Source organism: Lontra canadensis, unplaced genomic scaffold (genome assembly GCF_010015895.1).
Source record: "Lontra canadensis isolate GAN:19392208 unplaced genomic scaffold, GSC_riverotter_1.0 scaffold1, whole genome shotgun sequence".
Taxonomy (NCBI): Eukaryota; Metazoa; Chordata; class Mammalia; order Carnivora; family Mustelidae; genus Lontra; species Lontra canadensis.
The window spans coordinates 132141323-132150765 of NW_022630995.1; the positions used below are offsets into that span (position 1 = coordinate 132141323).

Here is a 9443-nt window from a genome sequence, read left to right on the forward strand (position 1 = left end):
CCGTTGGCCACTGGAATTCCCACCTGTCTGCTGGCATCATTGAACTCCTCCCCATCACCAGACTTTGTCTGTAGCTATTCACAAATCATTGTTTCTTAGAATCACCTCTAGATCTTTTATTTATTTTTTATTTTTTAAAGGTTTTATTTATTTAATTGACAGAGAGAGAGATAGCAAGAGAGGGAACACAAGCAGAGGGAGTGGGGAAGGGAGAAGTATCCTTTCCACCGAGCAGGGAACCCGACGTGGGACTTGATCCTACAACCCAGGGATAACGCCCTGAGCTGAAGGCAGACACTTAACAACTGAGCCAGCCAGGTGCTCTCACCTCTAAATCTTTCAAAAAATATAGGTGCTTATATCCTTTCCTCAGACCTTTTGAAATATGATCTTTGGGAATTGAGCTCAAAAATCTGTATTTGTAAGAAGCCCACAACTGATCCTGACCTAGAGAGCAGTAAGTCAACACAGTTTTCTTTAACGACTTTGAACAAAAGAGGATACTTCCTGCATGCCCCAGTATGGAATAATCTCCTGGCGGGAGACAGAGAGTGGCCGCAGCCCTCTCACAAAGGAATCATCACCAGATCATAGGTGCTAGCATTTTTAAGGTGCTGAGGCATGCAAAAGACCCAGGGGCCTCCATTTTGCCCTCTACTCTCCTGGAAAAGATTCTGTTGTGTTGCCCCCTACTGCTGAGACTGGTGGTGTACGTTTTGCACTGCCCGGCTTTATTCTGATGTCAAGGGAATAGCAACCTGAAGATGTTTTGACAAATCGGTTTGACTTTTGAGTTATCTTCTTCCTGAGAGAAGAAAGAAAAACTCCCAATGAGTTTTTGGGAAGAGATTGTTCAATTAAGTCTGACGTTGCTGATATCGCTTTAGGTCGTTGATATTGCTACCACTTCACCTGCTTCATTGTAAATGGAAGTTTTTCTCCATTTCTAGAAATGTTTGACATTTTTGACCCACCTAGGTTCTGAGGCCATCACTTTCACTCGTCCCCTCATCTGTTCACCTTTGGAGTAAGATAGGCTGTTTTTCATGGGCATACAGAGTGGTGACTGGTGGATAGGGACTTGTGTTTTGCTATTACTTGTTGTAATCATTCCTTAGTTCACGATGATGATCTACCATTTTCTCTTTGTTCCAGAGAACTGTCGAAACTGTCAGCTAACATTTATTGAGAGCTATGATTTGTGTAGGGCAAGTTGAGGAACTTGAATACCAATAGTTTGTCAAAGAAAAGCTGTCAGGTTCTGTTTCTGTGGAATGCTAGGATGTTTGAGGTCATCTAGTCCTGTATGTACAGCATTGCTTTGAGATACCGCTGTGTCTTTTAGGGGAGTTGATGACTTCACAAGAGCTGCTCTGGCTTTTGACAGCTTTCGCTGAAAGAAAGTTTGTTCTTCAGCTGTGCTAAACACTCTCTCTCTGGTACTTCTAGTCAGGATTCTAGTTTTGTCCTCTGGAGTTTTGCAGAATTAGCCAAACCCTTCCTCCCACAACCACCTCTGGGAAATTAATGTAGCACCTGAAGTTCTCTTCCAGAACTATGACATGACTGACTCCTCATGGGTATTGTTTTCCCAGAGATACATACCGTTGGCAACCAAATCTGGTCATGTGAGAGCCAGCAAAGACCATATCATAATCCCCTGTCAGAAACCAGGTCCATTCATGTTTTCTTTCCCCCTCTTCTGGTGCCAGTTCATTTAACTCTGTTCTGTTCTTGGCCCTTTAGGTATGTTCATCTTCACATTTTATTTTATATGATCCAAATACTGGTGAAAAACGCCAAAGTCTTTTAAGAGAGTTATCTAAAATAAAATTAATACTTTCAAAAGACACTTTGATGTCCAGAATTCATCTTCAGTAAATACTAGCACAAAGTCATCCTGATAACAATTTGATGTGATCTATAGCTATTAGAGTACTTTAAAAATAATTCTGTCTTTCCTGGTGATTCATATCTATAGAAAGATTTCAAATCATGAAACTACATCATTAAAACAATCTCTGCCTATCTGATTTCTATATTAAAGCTTATACCGTGTTCATGTCACGATATTCTTAAACAAGTCAAAGGTTTTTCTGAGTCTCAGGCTTTTTTAGCAGCCTCTCCTTGGATAGTATCTCTAAAGTGTTTCATGTTATGAATTTTAAGTAACTAATTCCTGTGATTTTTAAACTATGAATTTCTGGGACTGGGCACAGAAATTCTACTGCCTTTTTCATCATGAAGATAGCCTTGTAGGTCAAGATGGTAGAAAGAACAGAAAGAATTTTTAATATCTGAAATGATAATTATTTTAGAAAAACTACTTAATAGGTTAAAGTAAAATTTTTTCATTGATTTATTATAATCAGCTTTAGAGTAAAAGTGATGTAATCCAGTCAATCAGTAACTGCTAGAATAATTCACTTAGTCAAAAGAAAAATTCCCTACTCCCCTCTTCCTTTACTTCTCCCTAGAATGGATGGATAATGGTGCAACGCTTTGGAAAACAGCTCTATCTCAATATAATAAAAACAAAACAAAACCCCAAACCAAACATCTTTTAATTCTTACTTCATAAAACAAAACATAAAGAAGGGCAGTACGGTAGAGGCTAGCCTGATTACACTTTCCTTCTTTTTTTTTTTTTTTTTTTAAAGATTTTATTTATTTATTTGTTAGAGAGAGAGTGCAAGCCGGGGGAGTGGCAAGCAGAGCAGGTAGAGGGAGAATCAGACTCCCTGCTGAACAAGGAGCCTGATGTGGGACTCGATCCTAGGACCCTGGGATCCTGAACCAAAGGCACATGCTCAACCGACTGAGCCACCCAGGCATCCCCTGGTTATACTTTTCATAACGTGTTTGAAAATCCTTTGGATTTCTTAGACCTCAGATTCACCTTCTGGAGAATCTGTGAAGAAACCAGAAGCTACATATTTCAAATAGTTGCTTCAAATGTGGAAGTGTGTTGGAGTAGGCTTGTACTGGTTTAAGAGAATTATTTGTCACAGAGAGAGAGATCACAAGTAGGCAGAGAGGCAGGCAGAGAGAGAGAGGGGGAAGCAGGCTCCCTGCGGAGCAGAGAGCCCGATACGGGGCTTGATCCCAGCACCCTGAGATCATGACCTGAGCTGAAGGCAGAAGCTTAACCCGCTGAACCACCCAGGTGCCCCAAGAGAGCTATTTTTAATTTTCGGGAAATTTGTGAGCCGACTGACCTTGCATTGGTAATTCCAGATTGTCCAGAGTGGGCACATTTACACCATGGAAATTGGCCAACAGCTCAGAGCTAGTTGTTAAACATTTATGTACTCATCATTGAATAGGGGTATTTGTATACAGTTTCTAGGATACTGGTGTTAAAAACAAATATTTTAATTAAAAAAATTAAAGGTATTTATTGATATTGGACCTTTGACATTGTTTTTATAGACTTCCAAGGTTAGAAATAACTTCTGCTCTTTTGCTTATCCCTCTTTCTTCAATTAGGATCTTACTAGGTACATGCTAGATGTTATTTGTAAGAGAATTTTAAAGTGCTATGTTATGGCTAATGCATAATTAATAGTTTGAAAAAGAATTCTGGAATGGATTTCTGCAGAATAATTCTGTAATGTAATCTGTGTTGGCTGTCCATTAAAAATCAGATGAAGTGAGATTTTCCTTTCAAGATGACATGTAAATTTAGTTATTTTAAGATATGACTATGAAGGAGGAAGGAAGGGGAGGTAAGATAATCTTTTACACTCTGTATTGTCTTTTACAGCTGCTTTTTATTCTTTCGCCTTTCCTTGTTTCTCTTTTTTTTTTCTTCTCTTTGTTCTCTCCTCATCTCTTCTGTAGAAGAAGAATCTATTTTCATATCCATATCCACCCTCTTCTATTATCTATTTGGCCCTTGGAGATTTGGATTTCTTTTAGGAATGCACTCGGCATTTTAGGCCGCCTAAAATCTGCTAAAACATGAGCCAATTAATGACGCGTTTATTGACAAGTTTTTGGAAACTTGCAGGGTTCATTCTGCAAGAGTGATTTACAAGCTCTAAGATGTTAGAATGTCTAACAAGTGGAAACAATTAGTAGCACTAATGTCTTAACCCCAGGTTTTCCGCTGAGAGAGGGAGATCATTCATGGGAAGCCCCATCTGTTCCTGAGAGGTTTCCAACTTGCTTGCATAGCCGTTTGTAAATTGTATTGGTTCAGTGATTTTGCTGCTTTGGTAGCTATTTATGTGACCATTTCTCAAAATCTTTGGTGAGGTGCACATTTTGCCATGCTTTTTTTGAGAAATAGCATTTTATTTTTGGATGCTCTGGTTATTCAGCGATGTGGTTAGTATATTACACATAGCAGGAACATGCCTCTTGAAATTGCCCCAGCTCTAAGAATTGTGAAATCAGTGAGTAAAACATACCTTTTGAATGAGTTAGTGGACTTATATTTTGGCAATATTTTGATGTTGGAGGAAGAATACATTCATCTCAATGGGAGTTTCGTCTCTATTTACAGAATGAAAGATGGAAAGGTTCTGATACTATAATCAAGTTCTTTCTTAAAATACCCTTAACCTAGTTACTTTTTTCTAAATAATGATGCTACACTTACCCAGAGTTTCACAGCTTACAACCCATATTCACGTTTATCTCATTTTCCATTTGATATTTGCTCTCTGCTCTTTTCTTCCCACGTAGAGGGCATTGAATAATTGACTCTAAGATTGGAAAGGATCTTCATTCTGATCAAGACCTCAATCCAATGGTCAGCCTGTCAGCTATTTCCAAGAGGAAAAAATATTAGAGACAGATAGGCTGACCCTTGGGTCAAATAAGGTAGTGAAAGTAAAATTTCCTTTTTGCGAGAAGGAAATTTTTTTTACTATTTTTACTTTTACTACTTTCTTTTCTTTTTTTTTCTTAAGGCTCAGCCTACTGGGCCTGTGAACTTCTGCTTTAGGAGCTCTCTGGTCACTTTAATAAAATCCATTAATTCCTACTCTTTGGGGGCTTTGCCAGTCTGCTCTCAACTTTAAACTTCACCCATGTGCTAAGCCCAAAGGGTATGGGTTTCTGGGGGTATAAAATACGTATGTTTTAATTTTGAAGCAGTAGATGTTTCTTTAAAACTTTTTCTTTTCTTCCTTCCTTCCTTTTTTTTTTTTTTTTTTTAAGATTTTATTTATTTATTTGAGAGAGAGCATGCACAAATGGTAAGGGAGGGTCAGAGGAGAGTGAGAAGCAGACTTCCTGGGGAGCAGGGAGCCAGATGTGGGGCTCGATCCCAGGACCCCAGGATCATGACCTGAGCTGAAGGCAGACAAGTGACTGAATCACTCAGGCGCTTTTTTCTTCTTTTCTTTCTTTCGTTCTTTCTTTTCCTTTTTTGAGTTATTAGGTACTTCAAATCACATTAATAAACATTTGGAGCAAATGAAGAGTTACAGGTATGGAATTTAAAATCATTTGCCTCCTCAGTTTGGAATTTTTTATTTCTGACTTCAGTAAAGACTTGGGTCTGATTTTAACAGAATAACATCCGTTATTCTTATATAGTTCTGATGCAAATACAAATCCAGTGAGGCACATTGATTGTTCTGTGACGCAGATGAAGAAGATGGAAATGCTGCCCAGCCAGGCTGGGTTTGGTTTGTCGGGTGATTATCTTTTAATGGTACCTTGACGGATGATCGGGTGCCATGCGAAGTAACTGGAAGACAGATGGTTACATGAAATTGTAGGAAAATGGGTGCAACAGGGGAACTGTACTTCCCGAGCCAATGCCATTGACATTTTTGGCCACCTGTGCAAACACAATGCCTCGGCTGCAGGATCAGGAGCTCAGGCTCATCACTGTGTAAAAAAGAAAATGAACGAGATGGTGAGTGCAGAGCATAAGGTGAAGGCAAAGCCAACCATCCCCAGGTGCGCTGAGAGCAGTTCTGGCCACCGTTTCTTCCCGTTGCTAGGGGAGAGAGGAGCTCGAGCCTGGGCACGTGTGCGTTAGCAGCTGTGTCCACAAGAGATGACACACCTGCTAACCTGGGATTTGTTCTGTATCGACACTGTAAACAGACACGCACACGTCATCCTTTGCACAGCCTGTTGCAAACTCCAGCTTCAGAGCCGCAGAGAAGAAAATTCGGTGTTGACGAAAAGCAGTCAGTCCTCCATTAAAATAAACGGAAGGTGAACTGACACAGAGGCTTATCCAAAGTCCGAAGGCTTCCATCTTCTCTCTCTTTCTAAATTAAGGATTCGGCAGGCAAAGTCTCTTCAGAATCCTTTGTTTAAACTTCACGACAAAGAGAGCCCTGCGGAGTCCTTGCCTAGAGGTTTTGTGGTTCTCTTGTGACCATGGAAATTAATCTTCTTCCTGAGAAATCAGCTGTTCACACAACTCGGCTGCTTTCCTTCCCGAAGAAGAATTTCCATTTCTTCCTGGGAATGTCGGATATAGAGATAAGCATGGAGGTCTCTAAATATTGCCCCCGGGGTACGGACTCCCTGACCCTGCATCAAGTCCCCTTCAGTTTATCCTTTTGTCCCCCTCACTGTGCCAGGAAGTTTCTAGGTGCCCACAGCTACACCCGCATGTCAGGGGCACTTTGTGCTGTCAGTCACGCGCTGGGAGGCTGGGAGCGAGAAGCACAACCCATTGTTTCTTCATTGACTCGTGACTGTAGTTAATCGATATTTATTTTGCTCTCGCTGTGTTTCTGGCTCTCCTTTGGGCAGGAGCGAGGTACTAGTGAGCTCTAGTGGATACTATCCCAACACTGACAGACCACGCAGTCTGGGGTGGAAAAGCAAACAGTCACGCTGATCAATGTATATATTCACCCTGAGGTATTAAAGATGACAAAAGAACTGGACTTAGACTCCAAGTAATCTGAGGAAACCAGAGTGTTCCACGGTTAGGAGACCGTGAGGGCAAACTGTGTGTGTGTGACAAGTAAGCAGCGTCCATCTTACGCCAGGCCCTGTGGTGGGAAGACCGGGAGTGAAGGTGGTGCTCAGGAGACTGGGGAGGTGGGCCAGGCCGAACCACTGGGGGATTAAAGCTCTTGGAGAGAACTTTGGCCTTTATGGTGAAAGCAAATGGGAAGTTAGTCAGCTGATGGGTTTTAGGCAGAGGGGACCCAGTGGGGGCTGTGTTGTAAAAATAAATTTGGCTTTGGGAAGGCAAAGGGCCGGAGAAGGGCCATCTGGGTGGTAGGACTATTGCACTTTAGAACCTTGAAGCTGGTTGGTTAATGTATCTGACATGCCCTCGTCATCGCCTCACTGCCGAACACTGTTCGTGTGCATGTCTGTGTCTTCCTCCAGACCCCACGTTCCTTGAGTTTAAGAATCCTGCTCTGTTGGCTTCTGGGTCTCCTGTAGTGTCAGACACCAAGGTTTTCATGTGCACATCCAACAACACTGTGGCTCTTCTTCATCTTACAAGACACGTCATTAGGCTTAGCAGCCCCTTTCCTGTATTCTGATGAGAGCGTTATCTAGCAATCTAATTCATTCTAGAAAGCAGAGGAAGATAAAAATACACTTGCCTTTTCTTTTGCTAAGTCGTATGTGCCTTGAATTTCATTTCCATACATTAATGTCTTCTATAAAATGACCTTTATAGTTCTATCTTCATGTCAAACTAAAGCTTTGCTACTGTTACTATTATTACCATCTCCTCACAGATAGAATAGACATTTTGGGGGAGAGTTGCTTCTGAGGGCACTTCCCTATAGAGTTGAAGAAACAAAACCATGTTGGAAATTTGGAAATTTCTGACTTGGAAAATCAGGTGTTGCAGCAGCGATAGGGAGTGGTGTGGTTTGTGGCAGAATCAGGAGAGCATTTGGATTCCAATACAAAATTTACTGTGACCACCAAACACACACTGGGGGGGCTAAGTGAGTATGAGTTTGCTGTTTCTCCTTTAAATGATTATGAATGTATTTTCCAAATCCAGGGAAGTAATACAAAATTTCAGTGAGCTTACCTACTCTTAAGGGTTGCGGGCCAAGCACTTTGGAATGACTGAAGCAGCACACAGAACTGTGCTGTGGCCAGGGGTGGAACCAGCCTGCCTCCCCCAGTCCAGTCTCCTCACAGAACTTTGCAGAATAGGCTCCTAATACTCCTCTGGCTACTCGATCTCTATTTTCTTTTGTAATGGACGGCTACCCGCCCTTCTGTGCCTCAAACAAATTCAGATCCAGTGAGAGGCAGGTGTAAAACTTGTGATTTTGACACAAAGGAAGGTTATTATGATTTTTGAAATCGGAAGCAAAGGAAACATCTCTTTTAACGTACCTTGTGGGCAAGTCCCTAGGCATAGTTTTGTTAGCGACTTGCCCTCAAAGTGAAAAATGAGGGGCAGATAAGTAGCCCCTGATCCTGCTCCTGCCTGATCCTTAGATTAAGATTAGCTTAGATGCAGGCTGAGAGGTCACCCAAGGACGTGGTTTGCTGGGGTTAGCAGTCATTTAAATCACGTGCTCAGGAATCTTCTGCAAAGGATATTTTCATAACATATTTCCAGGAGAAAAAGTATTCCAGTTTTGTTGTGCTTTTTTTTTTTTTTTAATTTAAATTTAAATTTTTCACCAGGGGTGAGCAGTCCTAGCGATTTTGTAAGTGGGAGAATCCTTCCTGCGGTAGAAATCGGGCCTGGGGGATGGGTGAAGCAGAAGGGAGCAGAACAACAGGATTAATTAAGGGCATCTGCTGCTATGCTTTCTGCAATTTTATGATTCCTAAATGAAACGGACCGCAGCAGAAACAGGCAACAGTGATTTATGTCTGAATTCTGAGCCCTTTAGCAAAACATATCCTCTTGGAGCTATATTTGTACAATAATGACAATAAAAATATCTGTCTTCCCCATTTTAGTGGGCTGTTGAGAAAATTAGATTATATGTAGTAAAGCTTGTCACACTGATAAGATAATGTGACATCATCATCATCATCATAGCAAACACATAGCTCTTGTTCTTTGTCAGGCACCATTCTAAGCATTTATACTTACTCCTTCACTTAGATCTTACAATAATTTTATAGGTAGAATAATTTTATAGTTCTCTCATTTTATGGGTGGTAAAAGAGCCACAGAGAGTGGAAGTAACTTGCTCAAGTCCGGCCAGTAAGATTTAGTGCAAGGATTTGAACCCATGCAGTTTGGCTCCAGAAGTTCATGCTTTTAATCATTAGGATTAAAAAAAGGGGGGGAATGGGTGCCTGGGTGGCTCAGTTGGTTAAGCCACTGCCTGCTGCTTGGGTCATGTTCCCAGAGTACTGGGATCAAGTCCCATATCAGGCTTCTCCTGCTCTGCAGGGAACCTTCTTCTCCCTCTGCCTGCCATTCCCCCTGGTTGTGCTCACTCTCTCTCTCTCTCTCTCTGTGTCAAATAAATAAATAAAATCTTTAAAAAAATAAATAAAAAACAAAAACA

At 41.2% G+C, this 9443-nt stretch overlaps 1 protein-coding gene across 1 annotated transcript in view; it reads left to right on the forward strand.

The window, feature by feature from the left end:
• The window catches only part of CPE (carboxypeptidase E), a 106083-nt gene that overhangs the window by 64616 nt on the left and 32024 nt on the right, over positions 1-9443 (forward strand). The gene's annotated exons all lie outside the window — the stretch shown is intronic.